Source organism: Amaranthus tricolor, chromosome 6, assembly GCF_026212465.1.
Source record: "Amaranthus tricolor cultivar Red isolate AtriRed21 chromosome 6, ASM2621246v1, whole genome shotgun sequence".
NCBI classification, from domain to species: domain Eukaryota; kingdom Viridiplantae; phylum Streptophyta; class Magnoliopsida; order Caryophyllales; family Amaranthaceae; genus Amaranthus; species Amaranthus tricolor.
In genome coordinates, this window is record NC_080052.1 from 11576621 (window position 1) to 11592550 (window position 15930).

Here is a 15930-nt window from a genome sequence, read left to right on the forward strand (position 1 = left end):
AAAAAGAAGGGAAAAAGGGGTGCAACACGAGGACTTCCCAGGAGGTCACCCATCCTAGTACTACTCTCGCCCAAGCACGCTTAACTGCGGAGTTCTGATGGGATCCGGTGCATTAGTGCTGGTATGATCGCACCCGTTCATTCACCGTAACAATTTGTATACATGCGCATTGCCGACCAAAAAAAAACCCAGAGCATTCCAAAGCTCGTAAACTCGCAACCGAGACCCCTCTTTCGAGCCTTCTTCTTCCCAAATACTGTTTTTCACCCTCCCGGTATTGTCCCATTCCCAAAAGAGTCTGCCGTCTGTAAAAGCAAGGTGAACTCGCAACAAAAAAAAGACAAAATGTTTATGAAATCCGCGCAACACTTGGAAATCAAGAGGCCATCCATGCCAGGCACGCTTCCGCGGGGAGTTCCGACGGGTCCGGTGCAATTTCCGCTTACACGAACGCACCGATGCACGCCTCTTTCGAACAATTCGTTCGTATGCGCATCGACCCGCGTCAACGGGTCCTTACCTTCGAGTGCCCGTAAATTCGAGGTCGGGACCCGGTTGCGAGTTATATTTTTATAAATAAAATTACTTCCAAAGAGTATATTACTATAATCACCGAAATTCCTTTTGCTCAAGTGGAGCGGAAAGAATTCGCAAATGAAAACGATAAAAAAAAAAGAAGGGAAAAAGGGGTGCAACACGAGGACTTCCCAGGAGGTCACCCATCCTAGTACTACTCTCGCCCAAGCACGCTTAACTGCGGAGTTCTGATGGGATCCGGTGCATTAGTGCTGGTATGATCGCACCCGTTCATTCACAGTAACAATTTGTATACATGCGCATTGCCGACCAAAAAAAAACCCAGAGCATTCCAAAGCTCGTAAACTCGCAACCGAGACCCCTCTTTCGAGCCTTCTTCTTCCCAAATACTGTTTTTCACCCTCCCGGTATTGTCCCATTCCCAAAAGAGTCTGCCGTCTGTAAAAGCAAGGTGAACTCGCAACAAAAAAAAGACAAAATGTTTATGAAATCCGCGCAACACTTGGAAATCAAGAGGCCATCCATGCCAGGCACGCTTCCGCGGGGAGTTCCGACGGGTCCGGTGCAATTTCCGCTTACACGAACGCACCGATGCACGCCTCTTTCGAACAATTCGTTCGTATGCGCATCGACCCGCGTCAACGGGTCCTTACCTTCGAGTGCCCGTAAATTCGAGGTCGGGACCCGGTTGCGAGTTATATTTTTATAAATAAAATTACTTCCAAAGAGTATATTACTATAATCACCGAAATTCCTTTTGCTCAAGTGGAGCGGAAAGAATTCGCAAATGAAAACGATAAAAAAAAAAAAAAAGAAGGGAAAAAGGGGTGCAACACGAGGACTTCCCAGGAGGTCACCCATCCTAGTGCTACTCTCGCCCAAGCACGCTTAACTGCGGAGTTCTGATGGGATCCGGTGCATTAGTGCTGGTATGATCGCACCCGTTCATTCACCGTAACAATTTGTATACATGCGCATTGCCGAACAAAAAAAAACCCAGAGCATTCCAAAGCTCGTAAACTCGCAACCGAGACCCCTCTTTCGAGCCTTCTTCTTCCAAAATACTGTTTTTCACCCTCCCGGTATTGTCCCATTCCCAAAAGAGTCCGCCGTCTGTAAAAGCAAGGTGAACTCGCAACAAAAAAAAGACAAAATGTTTATGAAATCCGCGCAACACTTGGAATTCAAGAGGCCATCCATGCCAGGCACGCTTCCGCGGGGAGTTCCGACGGGTCCGGTGCAATTTCCGCTTACACGAACGCACCGATGCACGCCTCTTTCGAACAATTCGTTCGTATGCGCATCGACCCGCGTCAACGGGTCCTTACCTTCGAGTGCCCGTAAATTCGAGGTCGGGACCCGGTTGCGAGTTATATTTTTATAAATAAAATTACTTCCAAAGAGTATATTACTATAATCACCGAAATTCCTTTTGCTCAAGTGGAGCGGAAAGAATTCGCAAATGAAAACGATAAAAAAAAAAAAAAGAAGGGAAAAAGGGGTGCAACACGAGGACTTCCCAGGAGGTCACCCATCCTAGTACTACTCTCGCCCAAGCACGCTTAACTGCGGAGTTCTGATGGGATCCGGTGCATTAGTGCTGGTATGATCGCACCCGTTCATTCACCGTAACAATTTGTATACATGCGCATTGCCGACCAAAAAAAAACCCAGAGCATTCCAAAGCTCGTAAACTCGCAACCGAGACCCCTCTTTCGAGCCTTCTTCTTCCCAAATACTGTTTTTCACCCTCCCGGTATTGTCCCATTCCCAAAAGAGTCCGCCGTCTGTAAAAGCAAGGTGAACTCGCAACAAAAAAAAGACAAAATGTTTAAGAAATCCGCGCAACACTTGGAATTCAAGAGGCCATCCATGCCAGGCACGCTTCCGCGGGGAGTTCCGACGGGTCCGGTGCAATTTCCGCTTACACGAACGCACCGATGCACGCCTCTTTCGAACAATTCGTTCGTATGCGCATCGACCCGCGTCAACGGGTCCTTACCTTCGAGTGCCCGTAAATTCGAGGTCGGGACCCGGTTGCGAGTTATATTTTTATAAATAAAATTACTTCCAAAGAGTATATTACTATAATCACCGAAATTCCTTTTGCTCAAGTGGAGCGGAAAGAATTCGCAAATGAAAACGATAAAAAAAAAAAAAAAGAAGGGAAAAAGGGGTGCAACACGAGGACTTCCCAGGAGGTCACCCATCCTAGTACTACTCTCGCCCAAGCACGCTTAACTGCGGAGTTCTGATGGGATCCGGTGCATTAGTGCTGGTATGATCGCACCCGTTCATTCACCGTAACAATTTGTATACATGCGCATTGCCGACCAAAAAAAAACCCAGAGCATTCCAAAGCTCGTAAACTCGCAACCGAGACCCCTCTTTCGAGCCTTCTTCTTCCCAAATACTGTTTTTCACCCTCCCGGTATTGTCCCATTCCCAAAAGAGTCTGCCGTCTGTAAAAGCAAGGTGAACTCGCAACAAAAAAAAGACAAAATGTTTATGAAATCCGCGCAACACTTGGAAATCAAGAGGCCATCCATGCCAGGCACGCTTCCGCGGGGAGTTCCGACGGGTCCGGTGCAATTTCCGCTTACACGAACGCACCGATGCACGCCTCTTTCGAACAATTCGTTCGTATGCGCATCGACCCGCGTCAACGGGTCCTTACCTTCGAGTGCCCGTAAATTCGAGGTCGGGACCCGGTTGCGAGTTATATTTTTATAAATAAAATTACTTCCAAAGAGTATATTACTATAATCACCGAAATTCCTTTTGCTCAAGTGGAGCGGAAAGAATTCGCAAATGAAAACGATAAAAAAAAAAGAAGGGAAAAAGGGGTGCAACACGAGGACTTCCCAGGAGGTCACCCATCCTAGTACTACTCTCGCCCAAGCACGCTTAACTGCGGAGTTCTGATGGGATCCGGTGCATTAGTGCTGGTATGATCGCACCCGTTCATTCACCGTAACAATTTGTATACATGCGCATTGCCGACCAAAAAAAAACCCAGAGCATTCCAAAGCTCGTAAACTCGCAACCGAGACCCCTCTTTCGAGCCTTCTTCTTCCCAAATACTGTTTTTCACCCTCCCGGTATTGTCCCATTCCCAAAAGAGTCTGCCGTCTGTAAAAGCAAGGTGAACTCGCAACAAAAAAAAGACAAAATGTTTATGAAATCCGCGCAACACTTGGAAATCAAGAGGCCATCCATGCCAGGCACGCTTCCGCGGGGAGTTCCGACGGGTCCGGTGCAATTTCCGCTTACACGAACGCACCGATGCACGCCTCTTTCGAATAATTCGTTCGTATGCGCATCGACCCGCGTCAACGGGTCCTTACCTTCGAGTGCCCGTAAATTCGAGGTCGGGACCCGGTTGCGAGTTATATTTTTATAAATAAAATTACTTCCAAAGAGTATATTACTATAATCACCGAAATTCCTTTTGCTCAAGTGGAGCGGAAAGAATTCGCAAATGAAAACGATAAAAAAAAAAGAAGGGAAAAAGGGGTGCAACACGAGGACTTCCCAGGAGGTCACCCATCCTAGTACTACTCTCGCCCAAGCACGCTTAACTGCGGAGTTCTGATGGGATCCGGTGCATTAGTGCTGGTATGATCGCACCCGTTCATTCACAGTAACAATTTGTATACATGCGCATTGCCGACCAAAAAAAAACCCAGAGCATTCCAAAGCTCGTAAACTCGCAACCGAGACCCCTCTTTCGAGCCTTCTTCTTCCCAAATACTGTTTTTCACCCTCCCGGTATTGTCCCATTCCCAAAAGAGTCTGCCGTCTGTAAAAGCAAGGTGAACTCGCAACAAAAAAAAGACAAAATGTTTATGAAATCCGCGCAACACTTGGAAATCAAGAGGCCATCCATGCCAGGCACGCTTCCGCGGGGAGTTCCGACGGGTCCGGTGCAATTTCCGCTTACACGAACGCACCGATGCACGCCTCTTTCGAACAATTCGTTCGTATGCGCATCGACCCGCGTCAACGGGTCCTTACCTTCGAGTGCCCGTAAATTCGAGGTCGGGACCCGGTTGCGAGTTATATTTTTATAAATAAAATTACTTCCAAAGAGTATATTACTATAATCACCGAAATTCCTTTTGCTCAAGTGGAGCGGAAAGAATTCGCAAATGAAAACGATAAAAAAAAAAGAAGGGAAAAAGGGGTGCAACACGAGGACTTCCCAGGAGGTCACCCATCCTAGTACTACTCTCGCCCAAGCACGCTTAACTGCGGAGTTCTGATGGGATCCGGTGCATTAGTGCTGGTATGATCGCACCCGTTCATTCACCGTAACAATTTGTATACATGCGCATTGCCGACCAAAAAAAAACCCAGAGCATTCCAAAGCTCGTAAACTCGCAACCGAGACCCCTCTTTCGAGCCTTCTTCTTCCCAAATACTGTTTTTCACCCTCCCGGTATTGTCCCATTCCCAAAAGAGTCTGCCGTCTGTAAAAGCAATGTGAACTCGCAACAAAAAAAAGACAAAATGTTTATGAAATCCGCGCAACACTTGGAAATCAAGAGGCCATCCATGCCAGGCACGCTTCCGCGGGGAGTTCCGACGGGTCCGGTGCAATTTCCGCTTACACGAACGCACCGATGCACGCCTCTTTCGAACAATTCGTTCGTATGCGCATCGACCCGCGTCAACGGGTCCTTACCTTCGAGTGCCCGTAAATTCGAGGTCGGGACCCGGTTGCGAGTTATATTTTTATAAATAAAATTACTTCCAAAGAGTATATTACTATAATCACCGAAATTCCTTTTGCTCAAGTGGAGCGGAAAGAATTCGCAAATGAAAACGATAAAAAAAAAAGAAGGGAAAAAGGGGTGCAACACGAGGACTTCCCAGGAGGTCACCCATCCTAGTACTACTCTCGCCCAAGCACGCTTAACTGCGGAGTTCTGATGGGATCCGGTGCATTAGTGCTGGTATGATCGCACCCGTTCATTCACAGTAACAATTTGTATACATGCGCATTGCCGACCAAAAAAAAACCCAGAGCATTCCAAAGCTCGTAAACTCGCAACCGAGACCCCTCTTTCGAGCCTTCTTCTTCCCAAATACTGTTTTTCACCCTCCCGGTATTGTCCCATTCCCAAAAGAGTCCGCCGTCTGTAAAAGCAAGGTGAACTCGCAACAAAAAAAAGACAAAATGTTTAAGAAATCCGCGCAACACTTGGAAATCAAGAGGCCATCCATGCCAGGCACGCTTCCGCGGGGAGTTCCGACGGGTCCGGTGCAATTTCCGCTTACACGAACGCACCGATGCACGCCTCTTTCGAACAATTCGTTCGTATGCGCATCGACCCGCGTCAACGGGTCCTTACCTTCGAGTGCCCGTAAATTCGAGGTCGGGACCCGGTTGCGAGTTATATTTTTATAAATAAAATTACTTCCAAAGAGTATATTACTATAATCACCGAAATTCCTTTTGCTCAAGTGGAGCGGAAAGAATTCGCAAATGAAAACGATAAAAAAAAAAAAAAAGAAGGGAAAAAGGGGTGCAACACGAGGACTTCCCAGGAGGTCACCCATCCTAGTACTACTCTCGCCCAAGCACGCTTAACTGCGGAGTTCTGATGGGATCCGGTGCATTAGTGCTGGTATGATCGCACCCGTTCATTCACAGTAACAATTTGTATACATGCGCATTGCCGACCAAAAAAAAACCCAGAGCATTCCAAAGCTCGTAAACTCGCAACCGAGACCCCTCTTTCGAGCCTTCTTCTTCCCAAATACTGTTTTTCACCCTCCCGGTATTGTCCCATTCCCAAAAGAGTCTGCCGTCTGTAAAAGCAAGGTGAACTCGCAACAAAAAAAAGACAAAATGTTTATGAAATCCGCGCAACACTTGGAAATCAAGAGGCCATCCATGCCAGGCACGCTTCCGCGGGGAGTTCCGACGGGTCCGGTGCAATTTCCGCTTACACGAACGCACCGATGCACGCCTCTTTCGAACAATTCGTTCGTATGCGCATCGACCCGCGTCAACGGGTCCTTACCTTCGAGTGCCCGTAAATTCGAGGTCGGGACCCGGTTGCGAGTTATATTTTTATAAATAAAATTACTTCCAAAGAGTATATTACTATAATCACCGAAATTCCTTTTGCTCAAGTGGAGCGGAAAGAATTCGCAAATGAAAACGATAAAAAAAAAAGAAGGGAAAAAGGGGTGCAACACGAGGACTTCCCAGGAGGTCACCCATCCTAGTACTACTCTCGCCCAAGCACGCTTAACTGCGGAGTTCTGATGGGATCCGGTGCATTAGTGCTGGTATGATCGCACCCGTTCATTCACCGTAACAATTTGTATACATGCGCATTGCCGACCAAAAAAAAACCCAGAGCATTCCAAAGCTCGTAAACTCGCAACCGAGACCCCTCTTTCGAGCCTTCTTCTTCCCAAATACTGTTTTTCACCCTCCCGGTATTGTCCCATTCCCAAAAGAGTCTGCCGTCTGTAAAAGCAATGTGAACTCGCAACAAAAAAAAGACAAAATGTTTATGAAATCCGCGCAACACTTGGAAATCAAGAGGCCATCCATGCCAGGCACGCTTCCGCGGGGAGTTCCGACGGGTCCGGTGCAATTTCCGCTTACACGAACGCACCGATGCACGCCTCTTTCGAACAATTCGTTCGTATGCGCATCGACCCGCGTCAACGGGTCCTTACCTTCGAGTGCCCGTAAATTCGAGGTCGGGACCCGGTTGCGAGTTATATTTTTATAAATAAAATTACTTCCAAAGAGTATATTACTATAATCACCGAAATTCCTTTTGCTCAAGTGGAGCGGAAAGAATTCGCAAATGAAAACGATAAAAAAAAAAGAAGGGAAAAAGGGGTGCAACACGAGGACTTCCCAGGAGGTCACCCATCCTAGTACTACTCTCGCCCAAGCACGCTTAACTGCGGAGTTCTGATGGGATCCGGTGCATTAGTGCTGGTATGATCGCACCCGTTCATTCACAGTAACAATTTGTATACATGCGCATTGCCGACCAAAAAAAAACCCAGAGCATTCCAAAGCTCGTAAACTCGCAACCGAGACCCCTCTTTCGAGCCTTCTTCTTCCCAAATACTGTTTTTCACCCTCCCGGTATTGTCCCATTCCCAAAAGAGTCCGCCGTCTGTAAAAGCAAGGTGAACTCGCAACAAAAAAAAGACAAAATGTTTAAGAAATCCGCGCAACACTTGGAATTCAAGAGGCCATCCATGCCAGGCACGCTTCCGCGGGGAGTTCCGACGGGTCCGGTGCAATTTCCGCTTACACGAACGCACCGATGCACGCCTCTTTCGAACAATTCGTTCGTATGCGCATCGACCCGCGTCAACGGGTCCTTACCTTCGAGTGCCCGTAAATTCGAGGTCGGGACCCGGTTGCGAGTTATATTTTTATAAATAAAATTACTTCCAAAGAGTATATTACTATAATCACCGAAATTCCTTTTGCTCAAGTGGAGCGGAAAGAATTCGCAAATGAAAACGATAAAAAAAAAAAAAAAGAAGGGAAAAAGGGGTGCAACACGAGGACTTCCCAGGAGGTCACCCATCCTAGTACTACTCTCGCCCAAGCACGCTTAACTGCGGAGTTCTGATGGGATCCGGTGCATTAGTGCTGGTATGATCGCACCCGTTCATTCTCCGTAACAATTTGTATACATGCGCATTGCCGACCAAAAAAAAACCCAGAGCATTCCAAAGCTCGTAAACTCGCAACCGAGACCCCTCTTTCGAGCCTTCTTCTTCCCAAATACTGTTTTTCACCCTCCCGGTATTGTCCCATTCCCAAAAGAGTCTGCCGTCTGTAAAAGCAAGGTGAACTCGCAACAAAAAAAAGACAAAATGTTTATGAAATCCGCGCAACACTTGGAAATCAAGAGGCCATCCATGCCAGGCACGCTTCCGCGGGGAGTTCCGACGGGTCCGGTGCAATTTCCGCTTACACGAACGCACCGATGCACGCCTCTTTCGAACAATTCGTTCGTATGCGCATCGACCCGCGTCAACGGGTCCTTACCTTCGAGTGCCCGTAAATTCGAGGTCGGGACCCGGTTGCGAGTTATATTTTTATAAATAAAATTACTTCCAAAGAGTATATTACTATAATCACCGAAATTCCTTTTGCTCAAGTGGAGCGGAAAGAATTCGCAAATGAAAACGATAAAAAAAAAAGAAGGGAAAAAGGGGTGCAACACGAGGACTTCCCAGGAGGTCACCCATCCTAGTACTACTCTCGCCCAAGCACGCTTAACTGCGGAGTTCTGATGGGATCCGGTGCATTAGTGCTGGTATGATCGCACCCGTTCATTCACCGTAACAATTTGTATACATGCGCATTGCCGACCAAAAAAAAACCCAGAGCATTCCAAAGCTCGTAAACTCGCAACCGAGACCCCTCTTTCGAGCCTTCTTCTTCCCAAATACTGTTTTTCACCCTCCCGGTATTGTCCCATTCCCAAAAGAGTCTGCCGTCTGTAAAAGCAATGTGAACTCGCAACAAAAAAAAGACAAAATGTTTATGAAATCCGCGCAACACTTGGAAATCAAGAGGCCATCCATGCCAGGCACGCTTCCGCGGGGAGTTCCGACGGGTCCGGTGCAATTTCCGCTTACACGAACGCACCGATGCACGCCTCTTTCGAACAATTCGTTCGTATGCGCATCGACCCGCGTCAACGGGTCCTTACCTTCGAGTGCCCGTAAATTCGAGGTCGGGACCCGGTTGCGAGTTATATTTTTATAAATAAAATTACTTCCAAAGAGTATATTACTATAATCACCGAAATTCCTTTTGCTCAAGTGGAGCGGAAAGAATTCGCAAATGAAAACGATAAAAAAAAAAGAAGGGAAAAAGGGGTGCAACACGAGGACTTCCCAGGAGGTCACCCATCCTAGTACTACTCTCGCCCAAGCACGCTTAACTGCGGAGTTCTGATGGGATCCGGTGCATTAGTGCTGGTATGATCGCACCCGTTCATTCACAGTAACAATTTGTATACATGCGCATTGCCGACCAAAAAAAAACCCAGAGCATTCCAAAGCTCGTAAACTCGCAACCGAGACCCCTCTTTCGAGCCTTCTTCTTCCCAAATACTGTTTTTCACCCTCCCGGTATTGTCCCATTCCCAAAAGAGTCCGCCGTCTGTAAAAGCAAGGTGAACTCGCAACAAAAAAAAGACAAAATGTTTAAGAAATCCGCGCAACACTTGGAATTCAAGAGGCCATCCATGCCAGGCACGCTTCCGCGGGGAGTTCCGACGGGTCCGGTGCAATTTCCGCTTACACGAACGCACCGATGCACGCCTCTTTCGAACAATTCGTTCGTATGCGCATCGACCCGCGTCAACGGGTCCTTACCTTCGAGTGCCCGTAAATTCGAGGTCGGGACCCGGTTGCGAGTTATATTTTTATAAATAAAATTACTTCCAAAGAGTATATTACTATAATCACCGAAATTCCTTTTGCTCAAGTGGAGCGGAAAGAATTCGCAAATGAAAACGATAAAAAAAAAAAAAAAGAAGGGAAAAAGGGGTGCAACACGAGGACTTCCCAGGAGGTCACCCATCCTAGTACTACTCTCGCCCAAGCACGCTTAACTGCGGAGTTCTGATGGGATCCGGTGCATTAGTGCTGGTATGATCGCACCCGTTCATTCACCGTAACAATTTGTATACATGCGCATTGCCGACCAAAAAAAAACCCAGAGCATTCCAAAGCTCGTAAACTCGCAACCGAGACCCCTCTTTCGAGCCTTCTTCTTCCCAAATACTGTTTTTCACCCTCCCGGTATTGTCCCATTCCCAAAAGAGTCTGCCGTCTGTAAAAGCAAGGTGAACTCGCAACAAAAAAAAGACAAAATGTTTATGAAATCCGCGCAACACTTGGAAATCAAGAGGCCATCCATGCCAGGCACGCTTCCGCGGGGAGTTCCGACGGGTCCGGTGCAATTTCCGCTTACACGAACGCACCGATGCACGCCTCTTTCGAACAATTCGTTCGTATGCGCATCGACCCGCGTCAACGGGTCCTTACCTTCGAGTGCCCGTAAATTCGAGGTCGGGACCCGGTTGCGAGTTATATTTTTATAAATAAAATTACTTCCAAAGAGTATATTACTATAATCACCGAAATTCCTTTTGCTCAAGTGGAGCGGAAAGAATTCGCAAATGAAAACGATAAAAAAAAAAGAAGGGAAAAAGGGGTGCAACACGAGGACTTCCCAGGAGGTCACCCATCCTAGTACTACTCTCGCCCAAGCACGCTTAACTGCGGAGTTCTGATGGGATCCGGTGCATTAGTGCTGGTATGATCGCACCCGTTCATTCACCGTAACAATTTGTATACATGCGCATTGCCGACCAAAAAAAAACCCAGAGCATTCCAAAGCTCGTAAACTCGCAACCGAGACCCCTCTTTCGAGCCTTCTTCTTCCCAAATACTGTTTTTCACCCTCCCGGTATTGTCCCATTCCCAAAAGAGTCTGCCGTCTGTAAAAGCAATGTGAACTCGCAACAAAAAAAAGACAAAATGTTTATGAAATCCGCGCAACACTTGGAAATCAAGAGGCCATCCATGCCAGGCACGCTTCCGCGGGGAGTTCCGACGGGTCCGGTGCAATTTCCGCTTACACGAACGCACCGATGCACGCCTCTTTCGAACAATTCGTTCGTATGCGCATCGACCCGCGTCAACGGGTCCTTACCTTCGAGTGCCCGTAAATTCGAGGTCGGGACCCGGTTGCGAGTTATATTTTTATAAATAAAATTACTTCCAAAGAGTATATTACTATAATCACCGAAATTCCTTTTGCTCAAGTGGAGCGGAAAGAATTCGCAAATGAAAACGATAAAAAAAAAAGAAGGGAAAAAGGGGTGCAACACGAGGACTTCCCAGGAGGTCACCCATCCTAGTACTACTCTCGCCCAAGCACGCTTAACTGCGGAGTTCTGATGGGATCCGGTGCATTAGTGCTGGTATGATCGCACCCGTTCATTCACAGTAACAATTTGTATACATGCGCATTGCCGACCAAAAAAAAACCCAGAGCATTCCAAAGCTCGTAAACTCGCAACCGAGACCCCTCTTTCGAGCCTTCTTCTTCCCAAATACTGTTTTTCACCCTCCCGGTATTGTCCCATTCCCAAAAGAGTCCGCCGTCTGTAAAAGCAAGGTGAACTCGCAACAAAAAAAAGACAAAATGTTTAAGAAATCCGCGCAACACTTGGAATTCAAGAGGCCATCCATGCCAGGCACGCTTCCGCGGGGAGTTCCGACGGGTCCGGTGCAATTTCCGCTTACACGAACGCACCGATGCACGCCTCTTTCGAACAATTCGTTCGTATGCGCATCGACCCGCGTCAACGGGTCCTTACCTTCGAGTGCCCGTAAATTCGAGGTCGGGACCCGGTTGCGAGTTATATTTTTATAAATAAAATTACTTCCAAAGAGTATATTACTATAATCACCGAAATTCCTTTTGCTCAAGTGGAGCGGAAAGAATTCGCAAATGAAAACGATAAAAAAAAAAAAAAAGAAGGGAAAAAGGGGTGCAACACGAGGACTTCCCAGGAGGTCACCCATCCTAGTACTACTCTCGCCCAAGCACGCTTAACTGCGGAGTTCTGATGGGATCCGGTGCATTAGTGCTGGTATGATCGCACCCGTTCATTCTCCGTAACAATTTGTATACATGCGCATTGCCGACCAAAAAAAAACCCAGAGCATTCCAAAGCTCGTAAACTCGCAACCGAGACCCCTCTTTCGAGCCTTCTTCTTCCCAAATACTGTTTTTCACCCTCCCGGTATTGTCCCATTCCCAAAAGAGTCTGCCGTCTGTAAAAGCAAGGTGAACTCGCAACAAAAAAAAGACAAAATGTTTATGAAATCCGCGCAACACTTGGAAATCAAGAGGCCATCCATGCCAGGCACGCTTCCGCGGGGAGTTCCGACGGGTCCGGTGCAATTTCCGCTTACACGAACGCACCGATGCACGCCTCTTTCGAACAATTCGTTCGTATGCGCATCGACCCGCGTCAACGGGTCCTTACCTTCGAGTGCCCGTAAATTCGAGGTCGGGACCCGGTTGCGAGTTATATTTTTATAAATAAAATTACTTCCAAAGAGTATATTACTATAATCACCGAAATTCCTTTTGCTCAAGTGGAGCGGAAAGAATTCGCAAATGAAAACGATAAAAAAAAAAGAAGGGAAAAAGGGGTGCAACACGAGGACTTCCCAGGAGGTCACCCATCCTAGTACTACTCTCGCCCAAGCACGCTTAACTGCGGAGTTCTGATGGGATCCGGTGCATTAGTGCTGGTATGATCGCACCCGTTCATTCACAGTAACAATTTGTATACATGCGCATTGCCGACCAAAAAAAAACCCAGAGCATTCCAAAGCTCGTAAACTCGCAACCGAGACCCCTCTTTCGAGCCTTCTTCTTCCCAAATACTGTTTTTCACCCTCCCGGTATTGTCCCATTCCCAAAAGAGTCCGCCGTCTGTAAAAGCAAGGTGAACTCGCAACAAAAAAAAGACAAAATGTTTAAGAAATCCGCGCAACACTTGGAATTCAAGAGGCCATCCATGCCAGGCACGCTTCCGCGGGGAGTTCCGACGGGTCCGGTGCAATTTCCGCTTACACGAACGCACCGATGCACGCCTCTTTCGAACAATTCGTTCGTATGCGCATCGACCCGCGTCAACGGGTCCTTACCTTCGAGTGCCCGTAAATTCGAGGTCGGGACCCGGTTGCGAGTTATATTTTTATAAATAAAATTACTTCCAAAGAGTATATTACTATAATCACCGAAATTCCTTTTGCTCAAGTGGAGCGGAAAGAATTCGCAAATGAAAACGATAAAAAAAAAAGAAGGGAAAAAGGGGTGCAACACGAGGACTTCCCAGGAGGTCACCCATCCTAGTACTACTCTCGCCCAAGCACGCTTAACTGCGGAGTTCTGATGGGATCCGGTGCATTAGTGCTGGTATGATCGCACCCGTTCATTCACAGTAACAATTTGTATACATGCGCATTGCCGACCAAAAAAAAACCCAGAGCATTCCAAAGCTCGTAAACTCGCAACCGAGACCCCTCTTTCGAGCCTTCTTCTTCCCAAATACTGTTTTTCACCCTCCCGGTATTGTCCCATTCCCAAAAGAGTCCGCCGTCTGTAAAAGCAAGGTGAACTCGCAACAAAAAAAAGACAAAATGTTTAAGAAATCCGCGCAACACTTGGAATTCAAGAGGCCATCCATGCCAGGCACGCTTCCGCGGGGAGTTCCGACGGGTCCGGTGCAATTTCCGCTTACACGAACGCACCGATGCACGCCTCTTTCGAACAATTCGTTCGTATGCGCATCGACCCGCGTCAACTGGTCCTTACCTTCGAGTGCCCGTAAATTCGAGGTCGGGACCCGGTTGCGAGTTATATTTTTATAAATAAAATTACTTCCAAAGAGTATATTACTATAATCACCGAAATTCCTTTTGCTCAAGTGGAGCGGAAAGAATTCGCAAATGAAAACGATAAAAAAAAAAAAAAGAAGGGAAAAAGGGGTGCAACACGAGGACTTCCCAGGAGGTCACCCATCCTAGTACTACTCTCGCCCAAGCACGCTTAACTGCGGAGTTCTGATGGGATCCGGTGCATTAGTGCTGGTATGATCGCACCCGTTCATTCACCGTAACAATTTGTAAACATGCGCATTGCCGACCAAAAAAAAACCCAGAGCATTCCAAAGCTCGTAAACTCGCAACCGAGACCCCTCTTTCGAGCCTTCTTCTTCCCAAATACTGTTTTTCACCCTCCCGGTATTGTCCCATTCCCAAAAGAGTCTGCCGTCTGTAAAAGCAAGGTGAACTCGCAACAAAAAAAAGACAAAATGTTTATGAAATCCGCGCAACACTTGGAAATCAAGAGGCCATCCATGCCAGGCACGCTTCCGCGGGGAGTTCCGACGGGTCCGGTGCAATTTCCGCTTACACGAACGCACCGATGCACGCCTCTTTCGAACAATTCGTTCGTATGCGCATCGACCCGCGTCAACGGGTCCTTACCTTCGAGTGCCCGTAAATTCGAGGTCGGGACCCGGTTGCGAGTTATATTTTTATAAATAAAATTACTTCCAAAGAGTATATTACTATAATCACCGAAATTCCTTTTGCTCAAGTGGAGCGGAAAGAATTCGCAAATGAAAACGATAAAAAAAAAAGAAGGGAAAAAGGGGTGCAACACGAGGACTTCCCAGGAGGTCACCCATCCTAGTACTACTCTCGCCCAAGCACGCTTAACTGCGGAGTTCTGATGGGATCCGGTGCATTAGTGCTGGTATGATCGCACCCGTTCATTCACAGTAACAATTTGTATACATGCGCATTGCCGACCAAAAAAAAACCCAGAGCATTCCAAAGCTCGTAAACTCGCAACCGAGACCCCTCTTTCGAGCCTTCTTCTTCCCAAATACTGTTTTTCACCCTCCCGGTATTGTCCCATTCCCAAAAGAGTCCGCCGTCTGTAAAAGCAAGGTGAACTCGCAACAAAAAAAAGACAAAATGTTTAAGAAATCCGCGCAACACTTGGAATTCAAGAGGCCATCCATGCCAGGCACGCTTCCGCGGGGAGTTCCGACGGGTCCGGTGCAATTTCCGCTTACACGAACGCACCGATGCACGCCTCTTTCGAACAATTCGTTCGTATGCGCATCGACCCGCGTCAACGGGTCCTTACCTTCGAGTGCCCGTAAATTCGAGGTCGGGACCCGGTTGCGAGTTATATTTTTATAAATAAAATTACTTCCAAAGAGTATATTACTATAATCACCGAAATTCCTTTTGCTCAAGTGGAGCGGAAAGAATTCGCAAATGAAAACGATAAAAAAAAAAGAAGGGAAAAAGGGGTGCAACACGAGGACTTCCCAGGAGGTCACCCATCCTAGTACTACTCTCGCCCAAGCACGCTTAACTGCGGAGTTCTGATGGGATCCGGTGCATTAGTGCTGGTATGATCGCACCCGTTCATTCACAGTAACAATTTGTATACATGCGCATTGCCGACCAAAAAAAAACCCAGAGCATTCCAAAGCTCGTAAACTCGCAACCGAGACCCCTCTTTCGAGCCTTCTTCTTCCCAAATACTGTTTTTCACCCTCCCGGTATTGTCCCATTCCCAAAAGAGTCCGCCGTCTGTAAAAGCAAGGTGAACTCGCAACAAAAAAAAGACAAAATGTTTAAGAAATCCGCGCAACACTTGGAATTCAAGAGGCCATCCATGCCAGGCACGCTTCCGCGGGGAGTTCCGACGGGTCCGGTGCAATTTCCGCTTACACGAACGCACCGATGCACGCCTCTTTCGAACAATTC

General features: G+C 47.4%; 24 non-coding genes across 24 annotated transcripts; all 24 read right to left on the reverse strand.

Moving 5' to 3' along the window:
- Nucleotides 1-16: 16 nt before the first annotated feature.
- Nucleotides 17-135, reverse strand: LOC130817032 (5S ribosomal RNA). Its single transcript, XR_009043557.1, has one exon. It is a non-coding gene; the product is annotated as a 5S ribosomal RNA (ribosomal RNA).
- Nucleotides 136-686: 551 nt separating this feature from the next.
- Nucleotides 687-805, reverse strand: LOC130817033 (5S ribosomal RNA). Its single transcript, XR_009043558.1, has one exon. It is a non-coding gene; the product is annotated as a 5S ribosomal RNA (ribosomal RNA).
- Nucleotides 806-1361: 556 nt separating this feature from the next.
- Nucleotides 1362-1480, reverse strand: LOC130816622 (5S ribosomal RNA). The gene has a single exon (XR_009043161.1). It is a non-coding gene; the product is annotated as a 5S ribosomal RNA (ribosomal RNA).
- Nucleotides 1481-2035: 555 nt separating this feature from the next.
- Nucleotides 2036-2154, reverse strand: LOC130817034 (5S ribosomal RNA). The gene has a single exon (XR_009043559.1). It is a non-coding gene; the product is annotated as a 5S ribosomal RNA (ribosomal RNA).
- A 556-nt stretch (nt 2155-2710) lies between these two features.
- LOC130817035 (5S ribosomal RNA) lies at nt 2711-2829 on the reverse strand. Its single transcript, XR_009043560.1, has one exon. It is a non-coding gene; the product is annotated as a 5S ribosomal RNA (ribosomal RNA).
- A 551-nt stretch (nt 2830-3380) lies between these two features.
- Nucleotides 3381-3499, reverse strand: LOC130817036 (5S ribosomal RNA). The gene has a single exon (XR_009043561.1). It is a non-coding gene; the product is annotated as a 5S ribosomal RNA (ribosomal RNA).
- A 551-nt stretch (nt 3500-4050) lies between these two features.
- On the reverse strand, nt 4051-4169 carry LOC130817037 (5S ribosomal RNA). The gene has a single exon (XR_009043562.1). It is a non-coding gene; the product is annotated as a 5S ribosomal RNA (ribosomal RNA).
- Nucleotides 4170-4720: 551 nt separating this feature from the next.
- On the reverse strand, nt 4721-4839 carry LOC130817038 (5S ribosomal RNA). Its single transcript, XR_009043563.1, has one exon. It is a non-coding gene; the product is annotated as a 5S ribosomal RNA (ribosomal RNA).
- Nucleotides 4840-5390: 551 nt separating this feature from the next.
- LOC130817040 (5S ribosomal RNA) lies at nt 5391-5509 on the reverse strand. The gene has a single exon (XR_009043564.1). It is a non-coding gene; the product is annotated as a 5S ribosomal RNA (ribosomal RNA).
- Nucleotides 5510-6065: 556 nt separating this feature from the next.
- Nucleotides 6066-6184, reverse strand: LOC130817042 (5S ribosomal RNA). The gene has a single exon (XR_009043566.1). It is a non-coding gene; the product is annotated as a 5S ribosomal RNA (ribosomal RNA).
- A 551-nt stretch (nt 6185-6735) lies between these two features.
- On the reverse strand, nt 6736-6854 carry LOC130817043 (5S ribosomal RNA). Its single transcript, XR_009043567.1, has one exon. It is a non-coding gene; the product is annotated as a 5S ribosomal RNA (ribosomal RNA).
- Nucleotides 6855-7405: 551 nt separating this feature from the next.
- Nucleotides 7406-7524, reverse strand: LOC130817044 (5S ribosomal RNA). Its single transcript, XR_009043568.1, has one exon. It is a non-coding gene; the product is annotated as a 5S ribosomal RNA (ribosomal RNA).
- Nucleotides 7525-8080: 556 nt separating this feature from the next.
- LOC130817045 (5S ribosomal RNA) lies at nt 8081-8199 on the reverse strand. Its single transcript, XR_009043569.1, has one exon. It is a non-coding gene; the product is annotated as a 5S ribosomal RNA (ribosomal RNA).
- A 551-nt stretch (nt 8200-8750) lies between these two features.
- Nucleotides 8751-8869, reverse strand: LOC130817046 (5S ribosomal RNA). Its single transcript, XR_009043570.1, has one exon. It is a non-coding gene; the product is annotated as a 5S ribosomal RNA (ribosomal RNA).
- A 551-nt stretch (nt 8870-9420) lies between these two features.
- Nucleotides 9421-9539, reverse strand: LOC130817047 (5S ribosomal RNA). Its single transcript, XR_009043571.1, has one exon. It is a non-coding gene; the product is annotated as a 5S ribosomal RNA (ribosomal RNA).
- A 556-nt stretch (nt 9540-10095) lies between these two features.
- On the reverse strand, nt 10096-10214 carry LOC130817048 (5S ribosomal RNA). Its single transcript, XR_009043572.1, has one exon. It is a non-coding gene; the product is annotated as a 5S ribosomal RNA (ribosomal RNA).
- Nucleotides 10215-10765: 551 nt separating this feature from the next.
- LOC130817049 (5S ribosomal RNA) lies at nt 10766-10884 on the reverse strand. The gene has a single exon (XR_009043573.1). It is a non-coding gene; the product is annotated as a 5S ribosomal RNA (ribosomal RNA).
- A 551-nt stretch (nt 10885-11435) lies between these two features.
- Nucleotides 11436-11554, reverse strand: LOC130817050 (5S ribosomal RNA). The gene has a single exon (XR_009043574.1). It is a non-coding gene; the product is annotated as a 5S ribosomal RNA (ribosomal RNA).
- A 556-nt stretch (nt 11555-12110) lies between these two features.
- LOC130817051 (5S ribosomal RNA) lies at nt 12111-12229 on the reverse strand. The gene has a single exon (XR_009043575.1). It is a non-coding gene; the product is annotated as a 5S ribosomal RNA (ribosomal RNA).
- A 551-nt stretch (nt 12230-12780) lies between these two features.
- On the reverse strand, nt 12781-12899 carry LOC130817053 (5S ribosomal RNA). Its single transcript, XR_009043577.1, has one exon. It is a non-coding gene; the product is annotated as a 5S ribosomal RNA (ribosomal RNA).
- Nucleotides 12900-13450: 551 nt separating this feature from the next.
- Nucleotides 13451-13569, reverse strand: LOC130817054 (5S ribosomal RNA). Its single transcript, XR_009043578.1, has one exon. It is a non-coding gene; the product is annotated as a 5S ribosomal RNA (ribosomal RNA).
- Nucleotides 13570-14124: 555 nt separating this feature from the next.
- Nucleotides 14125-14243, reverse strand: LOC130817056 (5S ribosomal RNA). Its single transcript, XR_009043579.1, has one exon. It is a non-coding gene; the product is annotated as a 5S ribosomal RNA (ribosomal RNA).
- Nucleotides 14244-14794: 551 nt separating this feature from the next.
- Nucleotides 14795-14913, reverse strand: LOC130817057 (5S ribosomal RNA). Its single transcript, XR_009043580.1, has one exon. It is a non-coding gene; the product is annotated as a 5S ribosomal RNA (ribosomal RNA).
- Nucleotides 14914-15464: 551 nt separating this feature from the next.
- LOC130817058 (5S ribosomal RNA) lies at nt 15465-15583 on the reverse strand. The gene has a single exon (XR_009043581.1). It is a non-coding gene; the product is annotated as a 5S ribosomal RNA (ribosomal RNA).
- Nucleotides 15584-15930: the final 347 nt, after the last annotated feature.